Source organism: Canis lupus, chromosome 12, assembly GCF_011100685.1.
Source record: "Canis lupus familiaris isolate Mischka breed German Shepherd chromosome 12, alternate assembly UU_Cfam_GSD_1.0, whole genome shotgun sequence".
Taxonomy (NCBI): Eukaryota; Metazoa; Chordata; class Mammalia; order Carnivora; family Canidae; genus Canis; species Canis lupus.
Window position 1 is genome coordinate 9406993 of NC_049233.1, and position 20575 is coordinate 9427567.

The 20575-nt window shown below is 50.6% G+C and overlaps 1 protein-coding gene and 1 non-coding gene across 2 annotated transcripts in view; one reads left to right on the forward strand and one right to left on the reverse strand.

Annotated features, from left to right (window-relative positions):
- LRFN2 (leucine rich repeat and fibronectin type III domain containing 2) overlaps positions 1-20575 on the reverse strand; it is a 178090-nt gene that overhangs the window by 9970 nt on the left and 147545 nt on the right. The window lies entirely within an intron of this gene.
- On the forward strand, positions 6655-6758 carry LOC119874331. Its single transcript, XR_005368205.1, has one exon. It is a non-coding gene; the product is annotated as a U6 spliceosomal RNA (small nuclear RNA).

The window sequence follows — 20575 nt, forward strand, 5'->3', positions numbered from 1 at the left end:
CGGTGTTCACATATATCCGGTATGCAAAGATGCTGGGCCCAGGCAATGTTAGTCACTGCTCTGCCCATCTTCCACCTAGGCCTCCACTCACCCAGCCACTCTTGCATGTCCCCTGACACTCCTGAGGTGACTGTGTGATCTCTCCCAGAGACACTTGCAGGCCAGGTCTGTTCCTTCCTAATTGCTCCCATTAAAGGTATTGGGGTCATCCAGGAATGGGAATGGGGAGACCTTGAGTCTGCCTGGGCCTCAGGGCGAAGCCTGGGAGCTGCCTACCATAGTCCACTTCCTTACTCCTGGGCTCACTCCAGACCACGTTCCCCAATTTTCCTTGTAGTTAGGGGAGTCCAAGTGATATGTTCTGGCAAATGGAATGTGGGTCACCCCTGGGCTAGGCCTTCAAAAGGCCAGACTGCCTGCCCCACATTCTCCCTCCCTTCTGCACCCAGATGCAGAGTGCGGTGACCTGCCTTGATCACACAGGTGACAGAGAAGCCTGAGGGGTAGTAGAAGCCAGATGCCTGTGTCTCCAGGTGCAGAAGACATCCTGACTAAGCCGGTACACTGCCCTGGACTCAGGACAGTGAGACCCAATTTGAGACCCAAGATTGCATTTGAGCCTTTCTGTGTTCACAGCCATTTGCAGCAGTGCTGGCCTCTCCTGACTAGCACAGGCCTCAGATCAGATGAGGCTGGCCCAGGGAGCGTGCTACCCCGAGATGTGTGAGGGTGAGAGGACTGAGCATGTATCTGTGTAAGAGGAAGAAATTGGGACTGGTGTCGATACAGGAGATGCAATTTCTGCTTTCCTGGAGTTGTCAGTAAATTCACATCTTTTATCTCCAGCCCCCATCCCTTCAGCTCTCCCGGTACCACTACTTTTTAGGTGCACCGCCCCCCCCCCCCCCCACCCATCCATGATACACCACAGCTGCCTGCTGGGCCCCAGCAGTAATTTGGAGAAACCATGTCAAGCTGCCCCACTCCACTTCCCCAGCTCTGCACCCTCATTACCGGCTCTTCACAGAACCACCAGCCTGCCAACCTCTCTGGCCGGCTGCAGGAGCTCGGAGCACATGAAACAGCCTCATTAAACAGAGGCGAGCGGCTGTGGCTTCCCAGCCTCTCCCTATTCCTGCAAGTCCCCAAAGGGGCTGGTTCGCTACCCTGCACAAACCGCAAGGTACAGGGGAGACACGGCTGCTTCTCTCTGGCATACAACTTATTGAGTACTTCCCACGTGTGGGCACTTGACAGGCACAGGCTCTTTGATTCCGCGCACTGATTGCGTAGGTGGGAATAATTCTCCCCAGGTTACAGATGACGAGACTGAGGCTCGGGCAGATGGGTCACCTGCTCAAGGGCACAGAGCTGCACAGTGGCTGAGCAGGTGTTATTAGCCAGGCCTTCCAGGCCCCTGACCACGATCTGTCCTATATGAATTACCCTGAACTGAACTGAGCAGAATCAGATTTTAGCAGCAAGCAGGTCTTAAGAGTCAGGCAAACTGACAGAAATTTTTTTTAAAAATCATGTTTTACTCCAATGACAGCTGATATTTATTGAACACTTACCATATGTCAAACACTCTTCAGAATATGCTTCATGTATTAAACTAATTTAATCCTAATGGCAAGTCTATGAGGGAGGTACACTATTATTATCCTAATTTTACAGATCAATACATTGAAGCTCAGAGAAGTGCTTTGCCCAAGGTCCCGTAGAATGTTTGTGCCTAGCCAAGATTTGATCCCAGCACTCTCATATTACCTCCATCACTGCTCATGATCACCCTGAGAAGTACCTTTCATAATTATGCTCCCATTTTAGAGACAGTAACTGAATGGCAGTTTTGTAGCTAATTAGGGGTGGAGATGAGACCTTAGTGAGTGATGAGGGTTGTCTGGTGCTTGCTTCCTTACGCTCATGTGAGATCTGAAGATGAGATCTGAAGACTGTGAAGGAGCCACGTGGATATCTGCAGGCAGTCTCCTCACAGAGGGAGCTGCCATTACAAAGGCCCTGAGGCAGGAACAATGAGGAAGCCTGTATGGCTGGAATACAGTGATGGGAAGGAAGAGTGGTAGGAGATGAGGTCACCAACATTGCCGCCAGGAGCCAGGTTTTGGAAGGCTTGCAAATACGTTCAGTGTTATGCTCCGACTCTGAGTATTTGCTGGGCACCAGGGTTGAGAAGGATTCTGAGGCCATGTTCAAATTCAGTGGGACAGAGTGGTACGGGCCTGCAAGAGCCTGTCTCGTTGCTTATGGTCTAGAGAACAGGGAATTGTTAGAATTATTGGAATTACTAACACAGCTGGCCTTCCCTAAATGTGTGGCCCTGAGTGGTCACAGGGGAAGGCACATGGCTGCTCTTTAGGAGACTATCATGGAGCTGGCGTGACTGAGCGAGGGCCGCAAGAATCAGAAGCCTCTCATCAACTTCTGACCAGGGCCAGGGGCCAGGGACCAGGCTCTGCTGCCTTTGCCCCTCCTGAGAACACAGGCTCCCCCGGGGGCCCCGTGGCCCTCTGTCATCTTGGCAGTTACTTCACCCTGTCAGCAAGTAAAGAAGCCACATTCAAGATGATTGAGATTCTGAGGCAAAGCCGCCAATTCTCCATTCCCACAGCCCCCAGGAGAGCAGGCAGGGTGGGTCATCAAAGCCCTCGTGGAACTGGCCTCTGGGGGAACTCTCTTGCTCTCCTTCCCCCTGCCTCCTCTGTGCCAGCAGCTAGAGGATCTCGTTAAGAGCAAGTCAGATCAAATCCTTCCTCTGCTCAACGTCCGCAGGAAGGCCTGTCTCAGATGTCAAAGCCCTAGGGTGGCCCACAGGCCCCGTGTGATCTGCACCTCACCTCTCTTATTTCCTCTCTTCCTCCTTACCCAGATCGCTCTGCACCAGTCCTCAAACCTGCCGAGGTGCTCCTGCCCCAGGGCCTTTGCACTGGTCATTGCCCTTGCCTCAATGTTCTACCTCCAGATATCCTTATGCTCACTACCTCACCTTCAATTCTGCCCCAATGTTACCTTCTCTGACCACCTATTTAATGTGGCGGGCTTCCTCTCATCTCTATTTTGGCTCCCCCATGCCCCTGACTTGGTCTGTCTTTCCCGCATTCAACTTTTATTCCCTGAAAGATGCTATCATTTGCTTATTTACTATGCTTACTATTAATTAGCATTCTCTCCTTGCAGTAGAAGCCATCTCAGCTCTCCTTCTGGGGATCAGGGTTTTTTTGCCGGTTTTGTTCACTGATATTTCCTCAGCCTGGAGAACAACATTTGGTACAAAGTAGGCCCTTAAAAACATTTGCTGGGCAGGTGAAGGAAATGCATGTTCTATATTTGCACCACCTAACACAGTAGCTACATGTGGCTATTTAAATTTAACTTCAAATTAATTAAAATGGAATCAAACTAAACATTCAGTTCCCCAGTCACGCCAGTCACATGTGGCTAGAAGCTACCACACGGGACAGGGCAGCCGCCGAGCACCCCCAACGTCCCAGAGTCCTGTTGGACAGGGCTCTTTCAGGGCATGCTGAGCACTCCAGTAGCAGGTAGGTCCTCTCCTGTGTGAGCCCTGGCACCCGAAACGGATGGGGCCAGGCTGAGGAACACTGACCAGCTCAGGGACCACTCCTAGAGGTTTCTAGAGGGACTCTGAGTTCTCTTTCTCCCCACAAGATCTTTCAGTGACTTTGGACAGCTTCATCTTTTTCGTTCTTCTTGCTTCACCTCGGACCTCAGGTTCAGTGGGGTCTCTGCGGGGTTCCCCTGGGCCTGGCTCAAGCTCCTCTGCCCCTGGAGTGCTCTGGTTCTCTGCCTTGCCAATCTGAGGTTCTGAGCTCCCCTCTGGTTCTCTGTTTCTAAATCCTCGTTCCTGCTTTTCCACTTCCCATCTACTAGTTACACTTCTGTTGCGTAAGTCTCTATTAAGAAAAATCCCTGGTAAATCCAATCCCGGTGATAAATATCACGCCTCCCAGGAACACCTACTGTTAGAAAGAAAGAGAAGGTGCAGAGGCAGCAGAGTGTCGTGGTGATGAGCAGACTCTGGAGCCAGCCTGCTGGGTTCAAATACTGGCTCTGCCGCTTACCGGCTGTAATAACCTACCACGGACAATCTCTTAACCTGCCTGGGCCTTAGTTACCTTAAAATACCCTATTTCTGTAAAATGGGGCATTTATAAGTTTGTGCGTTATAGGGTCACATAAATGAGTCATGATTCACCAGGAACCCAGGTCAGCGTCTGGCACAAAGTAAACTCCTTTGAGGATCTATTATATAAAGGAGTTGGCGATGCTGAACCAAAAGAAACAGATCTCTTACAGTGGAAATGTAAGCTTTGGGGATGTGTAGCTGGCAAGCCTCACACCAGCTAGAAAGGAGGAGACCTGTGCTGTACCTGGGTCCTGGCTGGGCAGGCAGGGAGGCATGGTGCCTGCAACACTCACTGCAGGGATGTGTGTCCTCCCACCCCTCCATGTGACTATAAGAAGCTTTATTCAGAGGACACATGGTGATAGTGTTAGTTAAACCCTGGCTGAGTGATTGCAGAAATGACTAAAATTGGGCCAAGGTGAGCCACGCCCCAGCAGGGTGCCTCTGTGCTCACCTCCCCAGAGTAAAGGCTTACCTGGTGATAAGTAAGGGTCTGATCTCACCTGCCAAGACCTTTCCTTTGCTCCCTGACTCAGGAAGCATGGCACATCCAGCTGCCTGGTAAGGATGTGGGCAATTGCCAGGCCCCGTCTTTGGCTGGAACAACAGTGCTAGTCCGTTGCTCCACGGTGCTCCTTCATGGAGAGGACAAAGCCAGGAGGTCAGGGTGAGAGCTCTGGTCCTGGGTCATGAGGGTTCAAAGCCCGGCACCATCACTTACTGGCTGTGTGACCTTAGACAAGCCACTCAACCTCTCTGTCAATGGGGATGGATGATAGAGCCTCCCTCACAGGGTCATTGTAAGATTAAATGAATCAACACCTGTCATGTGAATGGTGCCTGGTCCCTAGTGAGGGTCCAGCAGAGCTAGCTGGTGACTCAGGGTGTCCTCTGGTCCCAAGGCAGGGCCGAGCGATGAACCCAGCAGGCATGAAGTTAGATTCAGTTCCCACTAGAGAGGCAGGCATGCGGCCCAGTGCAGGGCCAGGTACCTGACACCCAGCAGTCCAGGCACTTGTCTGGCTGATTCCCCAGTGTCTGCTAGTCTGTCCACCTCCTCTGGCATCTCCATACTCAGACCTCAGGAATGCCACTTGAGAGGGGCACAGGTCCCCCTGCAACAGGCTCCTCTAGCTGTCAGTACTACGCTCACACAGGTCAGGGACAGGCCGGGCAGCCGATCCAGCTTTGCACAACCCCCAGTGTGTATGGAAGACAATCCCGGCTCACATGGGGCCGTGGCCTGAGAGCTGCCACTTGCTCCCACATGCCCCAAGCCAACCCCATGGGGACACAGAACAAGGTGCTGGTTTGTTGGTTTGTTTGTCTGGACACATTGGTGCTGCTCTCAGATTGTGCGGTAGCTCTCCCATCCCACCTTTGGTTTCCACTTTTCCAGAATTAACATTCCCATTCCTTCCAACATTTCCTCCAGCCCCAATTTCACTTGCCCCCCAGCTGCTCCCCTCCGGTCACAGGCCAGTTTGTGGTCAGCCCTCCTCTCTAGGGCAGTCCGGGGACAGAGAATGGAGTCAGATCCCACTATCCCCCAATCAGACATCAGACTTCTCCTGAGCCTCCCCTACTCGTGCCCAAGACCTCACTGAACTTTCTGGAAGCAGCATCCCATTGGTGGCTCACGCTTGAGCATGCAGTCAATGGAAATGCCCTGTGATTTCCCCAGGGTTGCTATTAAGCCCTGTTGTTCCCATTCTGTTCCCCTAGAGGAGCATTTCTCCCATTGCCGGCTTGTTTTTTTGCCACTGCAGCTGACCCAGGCAAGCTCCCCAGCGCACGGCAGGCCTCTCTCGGTGTGTGCCTTTAACTTTCTTTCTCCCTTCATCCAAGTCTCCAAGGATGCGAAACTTTTCTCAGTGTTTACTTGTCCTTAGCTCCCAGCCCCCAAGGACTGGGTTGGCATGTCTCAGAGGAAAAAGTGTGGGTTTTAGAATCAAGCAGAAGTCTCTCTTTGAAGGCCGGTTCCGCCCCCAACTGTGTGACTCCGGATCGGATCATTTTCTGTCTCTGAACCTCTTTGCTCACGTGTGAGATGAGGATAGCAGTGTCAACCTCCTGTGTGAGTGTGAAAAATTAAATGCAGTGGGATGAGCATGGCCGCCCCTTCCACTCCCTTCCCAGGGCCACTTGGTACCTCAGTGAAGATGATGATGACGATGATAGTTGCCTTTTATCTCCTTGAGGAGCTGAGAAAAGCTTGCTCACTAACAAGTCATCACTTACAGAAAAAACACAGAAGGTGTCAGACCAATTATACCTCGTTGTAAACACAGGAGTGTTCAAAGTAAAGATTCCCCACCAGCTGCGTTCACCAGAACAATCAGCAGGCCCCAGGTCCGTGCCACCCAATGATGCACCTCACCACCTGATTGGACAGCTCCCCTGGTTGACAGATCCATAATTTCATGGGGGCGCCACCCAGGGGCAAAGTCACCTGTGGTACCCATCTCCTTAAAAATGTCATCACAGTGCTTGCTGCAGCTACACATATACTAAAATTGGGATGATAGGGAGATTAGCACAGCCCTTGCACAAGGAGGACATGAAAATTCATGGAGCAGTCCATATTTTTATGGAATTCTGACACAGGCTACAGCATGGGTGAACCTTGAGGGCATTCTGCAAAGTGCAATAAGCCAGATACAAAGGGACAAATACAGCATGATTCCTCTTAAAGCACTGAGAGTGGTCAAGTTCATAGATACAGCAAGTAGAAGGGCGGCTGTCAGGGGCTGGAGGGAGGGGAAGGGGAGTCGGTGTTTGATGGGTGCGGAGTTTGAATGTGGGATGATGGGTGGGGGTGGCTGCACAACAACGGGAATGTACTTCATGTCACTGAACTGCACACTGAAAAATGCTGAAAATCATCAATCTCATGTGTATCACACACACACACACACACACACACACACACACACACACAAATGCCCCCCTGCTAAATGCCCTCACAAAGCAAATTCTTCCAGGAGGGTAGGACGAAGACAGGGTGTTGGAAACAAATCTGCCAAGTCCGTGTAGCTGATGCACACTCGGGCGAGGTCACCACTGGCAGGGCCTTCTTGGCTCCGTGGTCCCCGGGCTCCATCGGCCCGGTCAGACCAGGGATGGTGGGCAGCACTTGGGGAGGAGCCTGGGTGGGAGACGGTGGTGCCGGGCCTGGCGGTGGGCTTCTACATCTGTCCTGATGGTTGAAGAACAGGGCAACTCCAGAGCAGAATTTGGCGTGACTCAAATGTGTGCAAAGAGGTTGCAGAAGGAAACACATGGTGGTTCATCACGGTATCCACTGTGGTGTTGGCTGGGCCTGGGTTCAGTTCCCACTTTGACTCCAGGTGGATTATGTCACCCTTTCTGCCTGACTTAAGTAGGAATGCTAGTCCCTGCTTTGTAGGAACGCTTTCGGGATGAAATGAGGTCAAGTGTGCTAAACGCTCAGCAAGATGCCTGGGCAGGAAACACCAGGTTCTGTTTTGACAATGGTGGGGAAGGTGACGCTGACCCTTGATAGAAGAAATCAAGATGAAATGAAGTCCTCATTCATTTCATGGATGAGTTTTGGGGTCCTGCCTTTCCCCCCAGTTTTAATCCCCTCTCTCTGTCTGATGAGAAGCTCCTTGAAGAAGGGAATTGTCTCACTCCCTAGGTGGAATTTGTGCTATGTGGAAAAAATACACTGACCGTGCAGTGTAGGTAAGTCACTTCACATCACAGCTCCAAGCCTTACTCAGTTTTCCTGCCTGTAAAATGGGTTAATATTATTGAACACATGTTATCGTTGTGTATATTAAATACGATATTCATTCAGTCCTGGGTACTGTGCTTAGGACATGTATGTGCAATAGAAAGCAGCCATAAGGATGTTTGGATTCGGCATCTGGAGATCAGGTTCTGTTCCTGGCCCCACTATTGGCTAGCTGAGCAGTCTTGAACAGGGATATCTTACTCCTCTGAATCTCAGCTTTCCCGTCTGTCCCATGGGATTGATAATACTGCTACCTACCCCAGAGGACCCTTGGGCAAACCTAGGAAGATGTGAGTCTCCTGGGACGGAGTGGTAAAGTGATTACAAATGTGAGGTGTTGATTTTTATAATGCGGGACACACTCAGCTGTGCACAAACCAGTGATAGAAACTTCCTGGTTCTTCCTTGAGGGTTGCTCCAAGCTGTGTGCCTGGAGGCTGGACCCCACGACCGAGTGGCCTGCAGGACATCTGGCTGGCCAGGTGGCAGCACCATGCTACTGCTACCTCCCCCAGTGGAGAACTTTCCTTTCCAGCTGGTGGGCTGGAAGAGCCTGCTCAGCACTTCTCTGGACTGTGTTTCTGCTGATCCTCCCCTGGACACCTCTGCCTCTCACAAGCGGGGTGGCTGGGAAGGAACTAATTGGGGGGAGGAAGAGAATGAGCTCTGGAGGGAGACCTCAACACAGTGGGAGGGCTACTGTGCTCAGCCAAGTGGGAGGGAGGATGGGGCAACAGAGCGGTCCCCATCCATCAAATACCCTCAGATCCAGGCTGGCTGGATGAGGCTCCAGGCTTTGTCATGGACTTGCTGTGTGGCCTTGGGCAAGCTACTTGTCTTCTCTGTGCTTCAATGCCCATCTCTGACATTTAGAATTCCACGAGAGTATCACCAAAGGAGGGGTGACAGGAGCCAGGGAGAAGCAGGAGGAAGGCAGTGGGGTACAGCCAGCAAAGGGCTGTGGGAGCTCAGGCCCTAGGTTCCCAACCCTGAGAGCACCTAGGATTTGGCATCCATGTGACTTGGGGCTGTAAGCTCAAATCCTGACTCACAACTTACTGGCTGCCTAATCTCTACCCTGTTACTTAACTTCCCAGAATTTCAGTCTTCTTGTTTGTAAAAGCTGTTTGCAAATCTAAATTGCAAGGTCACATGAGGATTAGAAATAATGTATGCAAAACGCTGATATATGATATATACTCAATAGATCATGTATGAATATAGTGAATGCTTACCTACTTTATCATTTCCATCATCTCTTTCTTTCTTTCTCTCTCTCTCTCTCTCTCTCTTTCCATCTATCTCTATGTATCTGTCTATTGATCTTCATCATTACCATCTTTTTCATAGAGAACACTAACACCATGCCACTGGCCCATGCCCCTGCAGGAGCTCTTATGGCAGCAGAAGGTGAGTGTTCTGGGGGCACTGGTAGGTCGTCTTGGGGGTCAGGGGCTCAGTGCTGAGAAGATGAACTTTACTGTGGGACTTATTCATTGGCCAGGAGCTCTCAGGTGAGGCCAGCCTGGTCTAGAGGTGCCCCGTCCTGGATCTACCTGGGAATACCTACAAATAGCAGGATTACTATCCTCTCCCTCCCGAGTACCTCCCACCCACCCAGTCCTGGAGCAATAGTTCCCGTGGAGGCAACAAGCACAGAATAGAGCCACCAAATGCACTTTGGTGTCCCTGGAGGATGGCCATGTGTGTCTGTGATCTTCTTCTATGAGAGTAATCATGTGGGAACATCACGTGTGAGTACATTACAGACTCAGGTTTATAATGTTCTGGGAGTCTCTCCAGTATTGTTTATTAGGGTGCATGGGTCTGAAGCCCCAGGAATTGGCTTGCTTTCCTCCTTCTCCTGGTCCAGCTGTGGAGAAGCCATGCTGGGCTGCAGATGGAGCAAGGCTGATGAGCGCCCCCCACCCGCCCCTCTTCCTCACACACAGGTAGGTTGGAGGATGAAGCTTCTGGAGGGGTGGCTGTGTAAGTGTTCGTTTACTGGCCAGTGTGAACATGTGAATGTGCATCCATTGGCTGGTGTGTGTGTGTGTGTGTGTGTGTGTGTGTGTGTGTGTGTGTCAACTGGCCAATGTGTGCCTGAGTGTGGGGCTATTGGCTGATGTGCGAAGCACCCTCAGTGTGTTAGCAGAGAAGAGGGTGTTGGCTTGAGGCCGTGAGCATATGTGAGCATTTAAATGAGGTGAGCATTTCAATGAGTCAGAGCATTTGAGAAGATGTCCTTGAGGGGATCTGCAAGCACCCCCCCTCCGTTCTGGTCCCCTTCCCTCCCTGCCCCATTGCCTAGACTCTGCCCCTCGCTCTCAGGTGTAGCCACCCAGGCCACTCACTGCTCCTCAGACGAGCTCTGGGCTTAAGGCCTGACCCTGGCTGTTCCCCCTGCCGGGAATGCCCTTCCTGCAGACATCCTCTTGGCTTATCTCCTACAAGCCTCCAGAAGGCCTCCGCTTCTCAGGAAGGCCCACTCGGGCCGCCCTGTTTCAACTTGCACCTTATCACTGCCCCAAGCCCCTTCCCGTGCTCTGCTGTACCCTGCATAGCACTTACTGCCTTCCCATACCTAGATGATTTACTCATTTATTGTGCTCGTTGCCTGCTTCCCCCATGAGGACAAGGATCCTCAGTTGTTTTGTTCACTGATGCATCCCAAGCACCCAGAATGGAAGCATTTATATTCTGGCATATTTGCCTCTGGTTTCTCATTTGTAACATGGGGACAATAATAGAAGCTCTCCACTTCATAGAGTTGTCAGGGCAGATTAAATGAATGAATACCTAAAAGCCCTGAGAACAGTGCTTGGCACATAGTTCCATAAATGTTGGCTATTATTATTACACTCCATCACAGCTGGGAGTCAGAGCAAAATGAGTGATCCGTGTGAAGGACCCACACACTGGTGGTCACCCGAGGGGAAGGTGCTCAATAAACACTTCTTACTGTCCTCCTACCCACCTTGTAAAAAGTCCCTAACCTCCCACAGTCCTGGATCCCATATTATTAGACTCCCTTTGGGTCAGGAAATTAGTTATCATTATATTCATAACCTTTTTTCAAAAATCAATACAGGAAGCAAGGAGGACCCGGGTTGTCCACCTGGGCCGTCAGCTCCTGATCCTATAGGTGGTTAGTGGAATGTGACCGCAAGCACAACCTCTGACAGGTGTGGCTGCAGTTCAGACCACACAGGACCCCAGCTCTGGCCTAGGATTTGGATGCTTGGATTCTTCTCCTAGCCTGGCAACCCCTAAGGGTCTGTATGACCCAGGACAAGTCCTATGCCCCCTGTCTGGGTCTCTGCTCTTCCTGGGCACACAGAGGGGTTGGGATTAGCCCATTTCTAAGGTCTTTCCAGGCTGGTCTGTTCATCCCCATAATGTTATTGGGGCACCGGCTATATGCCAGTGCTGCTCTAGGTACTGATGATACAGCAGTAACCCCTAGACACAAGTCCTTACCTTGTGGAGTTGACATTCTGGGTGGCAGGGGGCAGAAAATAAATAATACACATAATTGTTAAATGATTGTGTCATAAAATGGAACATGCAACGGAAGAAAATAAAAGCATAGCTGGTCAAAAGAAGGTAAAAGCATTGGCGTGGGGAGGGCAGGCTCAGCTCTCTAAGTGGGGTGGCCAGGGAAACCTCCTTGAGAAGGTCACATTTGCAGTGAGAGACATCTTACATTCTAGGAGCCTATGAATCTCAGCAATTCTTGGCACCTCTGCGTTCCAGGGAGAGCACCATTTTGGGGTCCCCTGGAGTTCCCTATCTCTGAGCACACCGATCCCCAGGTTGTCCAGTGGGTGATGGGGCCAGAAGACAGATCAGCCAAGTGATCACCCAAGTTCCCAAGAGCGATGAGTGATTTACCACTGTCTTTATTCACACTCAGATGTTTTATAGCTCCTGTGGCTCTGATGGAACAAATATGACCTTTTGTTCTTCACTTTGCTTAAGACTCAAGGTCAAGAGCCCAGCTGTGATCCATCGGCTGCTCCCTCCGCCGGATGTCCATGAGCCAGGGAGCCCTGTGGCTGTCAGAGATTCATGGCACCATCCTCCGGCCCTGCACACCCGCCTGCCCCTCAGCACTGGTTCTGGGCTTCACCGGGCTGGGAAGGCAGTGGCCACGGTGGCTCTGGGGGATGATGGCTCATTAAGGGCAGAGACCAAGCCATAAATCTCCTCTCTCTCTCTTGAGTACACCCCATCACTAGGATTGAACCCGTGACCCACGTTTCATTTCAGTCCTGGGAGGAGGCAGTGATGGGGAGGCCAAGGAGCCACGGTTCAATTGGCAAGTTATACATCAGAACGCCCCAGGGAATGGCCATCACTTTTCTCAGCTTGGAGAAGGGGTGAAGGGCATGCATCAGCTTCCTGGCCTCACATGAAATCCTCCAGGCTCTTGATACCGCCAGGGCCTCCTTCTGCTCTCAAAGAAGCTACGGTTTTGTTTGTTAGACATCACCATCACTGCCCCAAACTTCTACTTGTCTGGCTGAGATCCCTCCTTATGGCACCCCGCTGCCTTCCCTTGATTCCTCTTTACATGTCGGGGGGGGGGGGGATGTGTTCCCCTTTCCCCTCATGGTGGTTCTGAGTGGCAGCGGGCTGATGGTTCTGGGTTTGTTAAAAGATTAGGTGGCTTGGAACGGGATGATCCAGGAGGGAAATGGGGTCATTGGTTTGTAGTTTTTTTCTTATCCATTTATTTGAAGTAAGCTCTACATCCAACATGGGGCTTGAACTCACAACTCTGACCTACTGAACCAGCCACAGTTTGAAGATACTACCTGTGACCCCAAGACATCCATCTGACTCCTCTCTACCCTACCTCCTGTCTTGGGAGGAAGAAGAGCGGTCAGGAGCTATCTGGAGCATGGCAGGCCTGAGTTTGAATGCTGGCTCTGTCACTTCCAAGCTGGGGAGCCTGGGGCAGCTTAACTACCCTCTCTGATCCTGGAGATTCGTACCCCGGAAAGGGGGCGTAATAGTAAGCAACTGCCTTTCAAGTGGCTGGCGCATGCCTGGTGCAGCAAGGTGCACTAGGCAAGTGCTCAAACACTAGCTCCGTATTATTAAGGCACCGAGGCACAGATCCTGGAGCCAGCCCACCTGGGTTTGAATCCCAGGCAGGATACCTCAGGAAAGCTACTTAGCCTTTCTGTGCCTCGGTTTTCTCATTTGTAAAAGCCCTCTGACAGCAGGACCTTTGTCACCGAGATGTTGAAAGAATTAAATAAGCTTATAAATGGAAACCACTGGAATAGTACCTGGCACACAAGAATTTCTCCAAAAGGTTGGTTCTTATTATCATCATCATTATTGGAGGAAAAAAAACACCCACATTTATTTGGCACTTTTGACCTCATTTCCATCAATTGGTTTCATGATTTATAATCCACTTACTTCTAACCAAAGATGTGAGATGACTTGCCACATAAAAACATAAAATGAGACAAGTAAAATTTTTTAAACTATTTTGTGGCAGATCAGAGATCAGTAAGGTTTGAGCTAGAGGCCCTGGACCCCGGGACGGTTGGTTGTGATGTGTAACTGAGGCATGCCCACAGAGCTGCCTGGTGGCCCTGGGGTCATTCTATCTTGGGAAGAGTCTAGGGAGGAGCAGGGTGTGTGTGTGATGGTCTCAGAAAAATGTCAAAGGAGCAGCTTTGTTAGGGGCATCCAGTCTGCGTGGGACTTGGGCGCCAGGAGCCAAAAGAACTGATCATACTTCAGGTGAGGGGGTGCTACCTCCGTCCACTTTGGGCTGGCCAGGCCACATCCAGCATACTGCCCACTGGATGCCCCCCACACAGAGGGACCACACAACCTGGCACGCTTCCAAGGCAAGGAAGCAAGAGATGCACCATAGAACGCACACTCCCTCCCTTCTTGCTCCAGAGACAAGCACGCCAGCCCTTTACCTGAAATGCCTCCTGTGGCTCTTCGCTGACAGAGCTCCTATTTGACCTTCTGGGTCACCTCCTCCAGAAAGACCTCCCTGACCTTTCCAGGACCTGCTCTGCTGCTTGCACAGCACTCATCCCAGCTGTAGTAACTGAATCAGGTACCACACAAGTACGGAGTCCTTTAAGTCTACCTCCCTGGGAAATGTGAGCTGCAGGAGGGCAGGGGTGCCCTATGACTGGCCGCTTTCCCTGTGAGTGGCCCAGACCTGACCCTAGCAGCATGAAATAAACACCTCTTCAGTGACTAAAGGTGAGAGGCAAGAAATGGAAGAAGGCACGGAAGGAAGATGTTGAATCTGGAAAAAATTAAAAAAAAAATAGCATTCGGAGAGCCATGAGAATTATCTGCAAACATTAAATGGACATATTTTGAAACAAGAATTCATTTTCTTCTTGATGAGGATGAAGGCAGAATGGAAGGGCAGGAAGTAGAGGCAGATGAATTCAGAGGCCTGTAATAAGGAAAATCTTTTCAGCTAGAGCATCCAACAGTAGTTGGGGATCTAGGGGGAAAAAAGGAGGGGATAGTTTCTTGTGTGTGGCAGTTACTCCTACGTAGGGCCAGCTAATACCCTAAGGGGTAAGGGTGGGGGGGCGGTGGGGGTGATAGGTGAGAGAGTAGTGGGCATGATGAGGATTCACAAAGAAAGGGGAAGGCTGGTCTGGATGACCTTGAACTGTTCCTTTCTGACTCTGAACCTTTTCCGGTCTGTGAGAGTAGCAAGAACTATGCTCACGTAGACAGAAGAACAGAATCCGAGTTGTGACAAATAAATAGCTGGACCGGTCCCAAGACCTTGGCTTTCCCTCCCTCTCCCTGAGATCTCTCGAGTCCTTGGCAATACGTCCACACAGGGAAACTGGGCTTTGAGGTCACCTTATGACTCTCCCTGGCCACCTCCCTCCTCCTGCTGTTGGGACCTCTACTGTGGCCGCTATCAGACCCACATCCTCTGTCGATCAGTCCCAGAGGAAACCACTTCAGCATCACCTAGGTTTTTGCCTATGGTAAGTGCAAAGAAGTGCATCTCTATTGGTGGAATTTCAGGCCCTTTGATCTTCTACAAAGGAAATATTTTTGGATGGGGTCCTATTCGTAGGCCCCCCTTGACAGAACGCGGGAGAGTAGGGTTTGGGTCTAAATCTTGGCACTTGCACTTTCCTGGCAGCTCCCACCCACTCTCTTTTACTGTAGGACAGAAGCTTTCTTCCAGCCCCTTCCAGAGGGAAAGGACTGCTGGGCACCAGCCTAGCCGACCCTGGAATTTTCAAAGTCTCCCTACTTCACTCAGACCTTCTTTTGAGCGACAATCAAAGGCTGGGGGAGGAGAGCAAAGCAGCCTTGGGAAGCAGCCCTTGGCACCGGCTCACACATGGTGGCATTTTGACGGGTGGTAAAAATATCTCTGGTGTTCAGTGCCGGCTGCTGCCGCCGCCTCAGCTTCCAAGATCCTGTCTCCTCGCCCAGGGCCTCGGCAGCCTCCCCACCTGTCCACACACATCCCGGGGGACAGAACACAGGTCACCGAGCCCCGCCCACCAGCTAGCTTCACATCTGCAACTGCCACCTCCATCACCACGGCCAGACACCAGCAAAAACGCACTTGAGAGCCACTAGAGGAGGAGATTTATTATCAGAAATACTGCAGCACATGCCTAATGAGCTAATTAAACAAGAACATAAATAATTACTCCCTATCAGAGTGAGAGGGCTGAGGGTGGAGAAGGTGGGGGACGCTGACTGCGGAGCTGGGACAGTGATGCGTGAGATGTCTGCTCTGCAGGGGGAGGTGGGAACTCCTCACCACTCCAAGTGGCTGCTGGGCCTCAGCGAGGCTCCCCAGCCAGGCAGACCAGGGCCGCGAATCCTGTGCCACTTTGTCCCCTATTTCCTGCTCACCTCCTTGACTACACCCTAATCTCCTTCCCCTCTCTAAGGATACTGAGGGGAAAAGATGAAAGAGATCCTTCACCGACTTTATGGAGGTGAACATTAAGGAGCAGGAGGGTTTCAAGATACAGTTAAGACCCCAAAAACCGTCTTGTAACTGATCTCCCTGCTTCCACCCCTGAAGTCTATTCTTTACCTAGCAGCAGGTTAAGAAAGATTCCTTCTTTCTTAACCAGATCATGTCACTCTCCTGCAATTGCCCCCCCGCCCCCCCGTGGCTCCCATCTCTTTCAGCATAAAGCCCTATAGGGCCATACATGATCCAGCCCTGTCCGGTCTTCTAAAATCATTTACGGTTACTCTTCCTCTAGATGCACTGGAGTCCTTGCTGCTTCTCCAACAAGACAAATTTGTTCCTACCCTAGGGCCTTTGCACATGCTATTTCTCTTCTGGGCTCTTTTTCTTGGTCCATTCAGGTCTTCCAAAATCACTCCTTAATGGCGCCATCCTTGACCACCCATATAAAGCAGTAGCCCCTCATTCTGTGTCCATTATACTAATTAATTTTTTTCTTAGGGCACATATTACAGTTTTTGTCCTTTTCACTCCTAAGAATGTAAGGACTTGGCCTATCTTGTTCTAACCCTAGAGTCTTGACAGGGTTTACCCTAAAACAGATCAAGCTACCCTGAAATCTAGCTATTGAAAGCCTAAGTGTGGTTTGTGCCTAGACCATCCAGATCCAAATCCTGATTTGTCTCCACTGCAGGTCATTCCTTCCCTTAGAACTTACCCTGGCTCCCCACTGTCAATAGGATGAAGCCTGACTTTCATGACAGGACAGAGCACTGGCTACAGGATCCAGCTCTACTACCTCCGAGCTGTGGGGCCTCGTAAGTCACGTCACCTGCTATGGCTCAGAGTCCTTGTCTGTCAAATGGCAATACCACACCTGCAGGATTAATGTACTAATGAAGAGAACACACAGAAGGTCTTTAGAACAGTAACTCGAAGGTAGGAAGGACTCAGTAAATGTAGCTATTTTGTGTGACATTCAAGGACACCAACAGACTGACCTCTCCCATCCTCTTTAAACAAACTCCTAGACGGAACTTCTTGAAATGTGGTCCCCAAACTGATAGTATCAACACCTCCGGGAAAATGTATTAGAACAGCAGATTGTCAGACTCTGTTCCAGACCAACTGAGTCAGAAACTCAGAAGGGTCCTGCAGCTGTGTGCTAACAAGTATGTCAGATGACTCACATGCATGTTCATGTTTGAGAACCTGCCCTAGAGACAGCTCCTCTAACATTGAGTTGTTGGACCTGTTTCTTCATTTTCCCATAATAAAATGATACCTCCACAGCCTTGCCATGGCCTGATGGTGGGCGAAGTGCATGCCTGTCTCCCTGACTTTGGGCTTGGCCATGTAACTTGCTATGGCCAATGGGATTCAGTACATGTGATGCCACCACAAGCTTGGCATGTGGTTCTTCTGTTGGGCTTGCCCTACCTGCATTTCTGCTCTTACCATGAGAAGAACACACTCTGAACAACCACTGCCCCTAGCTGGGTTCCAGAATGAGATATATAGGGAGGATCTAATCCACAGCCTAGCCCAGCCTAGTCCAGGATAGCCAAGACCAGTTGAACCCCAACAAATCTACAGACCCATGAGTAAGAAAATGAAATGTGAGTGGTTGTAAGCCACCTAGATTTTGAGGTTGTTTGTCACACAGCATTATTGTGGCAGCAGCTAATACACCAGCAGGCCTTATAGGTCCTTAACCAGGACTGATCACTCTTGCCTCTGCTTCTGTCCTTATCCGTTCCACCTAAAAGTTACACCTTCCCCTTTTCCCTCCGAATCCCAACTATTTCCCAGGATGCACCTTACACGCCACTCCACCTACTCCCAGAAGCCCCACTCCCCAGAACACATCCTGCCCTGACCCAGGCAGGCAAATTCACTTAACTCGTAAAAAAGCTGGAGTGGATAAATTCACCAAGCTATTCACTTAGAGTCTAACCTTTTAGGTGGCTAATTACTACACTGAAAGGCCCCTTAACTTAGTACCATCGCTAACTAATTACCATGTTACAAGGTTAAGTGTTTAATAGTTCCCTGTGATGTTTAATTTCCAAACACTTACCTCCTTTATGATGCCATAGAAGTCAGTTCCCACATCTGGATCAGTACTTCCACCCACAGCATCAGCCCAACACGCAGCCACAGAACGAGTTGGAGCCCATCTCTGGAGCCCACCCCAGCTAGAAATAGCTCCCCTTTGTAAATAGTTAATGAGCTCGTTCATCCATACTGCACGTCTCCGTGGCCCTGCCTTCACCCTGGGCTGGCACATTGCAGTCTGTGGTTTGTGTGATTCTGCCTACATATCCTCCGCCCCCACCACCTCAGGAACTTTGAAGATGATGGGCATTAATTTGACTTCGTGTCCTGAACCCTTCTGTCCCCCACAGGGTACCCACTCCCATCACACACGCACATGCCAGACCATAGGCCTAATTGGCAAGAACAAAGACATCCCTCTTGCTTCTCTCTGTCTCACTGTCTCCAGAGATGAGAAAAGAACACTCAGAGAGAGGCAGGAAAACAGCCTGGATCATCTTTCCCAGGCTGGCCTCAGCTACATGTTGGCTACTGGTTTCTGGGATTGTGTGGGAAGGTGCCAAGAAGCGTTAATGACACCAAAGCTCTCACCCATACAGCTTTGCAGTGGTTGTATGCCTCCCCCTCAGCCTCTCCCCTCTCCCAGCTTCCCGGCAAAGCCCTGATTTTATTTGGGGCAGTGATGTGCCTAACAAACGACTACCTTTCTCAGTGTCCGGCAGAATCATTAGGTGGGGCTTCTGGGGATTCTTTACAGGGGTTGACCCCTCCAGGAGGCAGTGCCGGATGACGGTTCAGTTCCCCAGAAGCTGCACTGGAGACAAGGATTTGAATACCAGTAGTTTATCTGGGAGGTGGGCCCAGGACAATCTGGTTAGGAGATGGGGAAGGAAGTCCTTACAGGGGGGTCCCAAGCAGGGTACCACTGTGGGCAGTTGGAGCTCAAGCCTACTGGGACCCTCTTGGAGGTGGCACAGAACACACCTCAGTTGTCCTCACCCGCCTTCCTCCAAGGAAGAGGAAGCTAGGGTATGAATTCTCCAACTCCCAGGGTCAGACACTTGGGCCCCTCCTGCCGATTGCAGCTCCCCTGCACTTCAGCTTGCCATACCTGTGGGCTGGGCAAGCCAGACAGTCCCCAGATGGAAGTGTCAGCGAGCACAGAAGACAAGAGCCACCTGTTCAGGATTATGCCACTGACCTTCAGAAGAAGCCCCAGTCCAAGGACTGAGGAACTCCCATACCAGCCTTGAACTACCTCCTACTGGGATTCTGTTACATGACAGAAAAAAAACAAAACAAAACAAAACCTCCAAATTTGATTAATCCACTAGAGTCCCATCTCTGCCACTAGAAGCACTTGGTGCTTTATGAAAATGCTCTTTGTTTCCTACTGACAGCTCCTTCCGTTTCACCGGCACCTAGTGATGTAGGCAGGACACTTAGTATTCCCATCCTGCAGGTGAGAAGCCTGAGGCTCAGAGCAGGAAAGACAAGAGCCCATGCCTGGGGCCCCCGAGTCCATTCTTGTATTCCTCACACAGGCTCAAATGGAGGACAAGAACAAATGACTCCAGCAACCGAAGTGTGCAAGCTGCTTTAGTTTCCCGTGCGTTTCACATACTTCATCTCTCGGAAGATAACCCCATTCTAAGGGGTTTTTATTTCAATGTTAAGGATGAAGCAAAGTCTCCAAGAGGTGAGATGAGCAGGTCTTCTAGCTTCTCCCTTTACCGGAAGTTCGGAGACCAAACCCCGGCCGTGGGATACACAGCGGCTCTGCCCACCAGTGTGCTGCCCACACATCTGATTTCACTGGCATGTGGCATGATGCGGAATGCACGTCAGAGTCACTGGGGAGCTTTAAAAACATTGAGGCTTGGGCGCCACCCCAAGCTGACTCAGAATCTCTTGGAGAGAAGATACAACTCCCCAAAAGATTCCAGCCTGTCGCCAGGATTGGGGAGACTGGAGAGGTGGGATTTGGGGTCAGGATGCCTTGATTTCACACTCTCCCCACCCCTGGTTCTTCCTGAAAGGAGCCGGCCGCTGTGAACCCACCTGGGCAAGTTGTCAGATGAGGGTTTGGTGGCATTATGATGACCGATGACCTCCCACACTGACCCTCAGCACCTTACATTTGTGAACCTTCTCTGGTGTTTTCCTGGTGTGAAATAAATGATATCCCCACTTCCACCCACAGACTAACCAAAGGTATATAAAATTAGGTATATAAAATTGGCTGATTCTCTTGTTCTTCCTTACCAACAGGGGGAAGAGCCTCATTTCAGAAGCAAGGCAGACCAGATACACACTCTAATCCCTTTACTCCTGCTAATTATTTCTATCTTTGGAGATGTCTCCAGCCAGAGCTTTTTGAGAATGAAGAGGGAATGACAAGTAGAGAAATTAGTCACCTCTGAGCAGATGCCCTGAAGGTTTCTGAATGTGAGTGGTGTCATCTTCTTGTGCAGAGCAAGAAAGGAAGGATGAGAAGGTAGTGATGTGATTTGAAACACTCTTGGAAGGCACCCCTGAAAAATGTCTTCCCTATGCACAGGTGTGTTGTGGGTTTTGAAATTCCACCATTAGAGATTCATTCCTTTGGGTCTTCCCAATTGAA